Genomic DNA, 614 nt, shown 5'->3' on the forward strand with positions numbered 1-614 from the left:
CATTATAAATATAAGTATATTATTCGATTATATCTCATGTGCACTTCCTCAGCGATAACACCTATAATACGTGGTTAAGAGATTATTGTAAGATTCAAACCTTGCGCATGCGTAAAATCAGTGAGCATTCGCTTTTCCGAAATCGTGACTTGTTTTTTTATCATATTGGTGCAAATTTTAAATCGTTGATAATTAATTTTCCAGTTAAACACAGACATATTATAATAATTATCGCTATGTTAAAGATACCCAGCAAAAACTTTTTCAAATTATTCACCTTGGCGGAACCGACGTAACTCCTTCTCTTCTAATAGCAGGGGTGGCGTCAGCGGGAGAGGGGAAGGGCCCCACATCGGGGAGAAAAAAAAACACACAATTTGTCGGGGAGAAAATCCATTAAATAAGCTTTTGAAACCTTTTGAAATTTGTCACATTTTCAATGGTTTCACCCCCTCGATCACTTTGAAATAGTAATGAGTGACACCCGACCACGCCCACTTTGCTCTCGTCGGAGACATCGGCCCACCCGTCGCGGACCTCGGACCCCCACCCCCGTCGGGAAAAACTGGCGCCATCCCTGCCTAATAGATTATTATTATTATTAATTCTCCGAA

This window comes from Anneissia japonica, unplaced genomic scaffold, assembly GCF_011630105.1.
Source record: "Anneissia japonica isolate Jap-2015-1 unplaced genomic scaffold, ASM1163010v1 scaffold3637_len26987_cov115, whole genome shotgun sequence".
NCBI lineage: Eukaryota > Metazoa > Echinodermata > Crinoidea > Comatulida > Comatulidae > Anneissia > Anneissia japonica.